Genomic DNA, 355 nt, shown 5'->3' with positions numbered 1-355 from the left:
GTCCCTGAGCCTCCTTCCAGCCCTGCAACTTCCCTAGGCCCCGCTTTCGGAAGCATGCCGGGTGCCACCAGCTCTGAGGGCCGAGGTCTGCTTCAGGATCCTACAGAGCACAGAGGAGGTCGGCGCTAGGAGGAGGTTGTCCCCTTATGCCCGGTGCCAGGGTCCTCCCTTGGGTCGCTGCCCCTGCCTCTGCGGCCACAGGGGTTCTGCATCGGCCCCTTCACACCCACGATTTCGCTTTGCAACCTTCACCCATCCTTTGGCTCTCTCTGGACAGAGACTGCAGCAGGTCTCCTTTGCTTCCTTTTTTTGAACACGGCCTGTGACACTGAGGCTCTTTCTCTGAGCCCAGAAA

This window comes from Bison bison, unplaced genomic scaffold (genome assembly GCF_000754665.1).
Source record: "Bison bison bison isolate TAMUID 2011002044 unplaced genomic scaffold, Bison_UMD1.0 scf7180017864371, whole genome shotgun sequence".
Lineage (NCBI taxonomy): Eukaryota > Metazoa > Chordata > Mammalia > Artiodactyla > Bovidae > Bison > Bison bison.
This window is presented reverse-complemented; position numbering follows the sequence as displayed.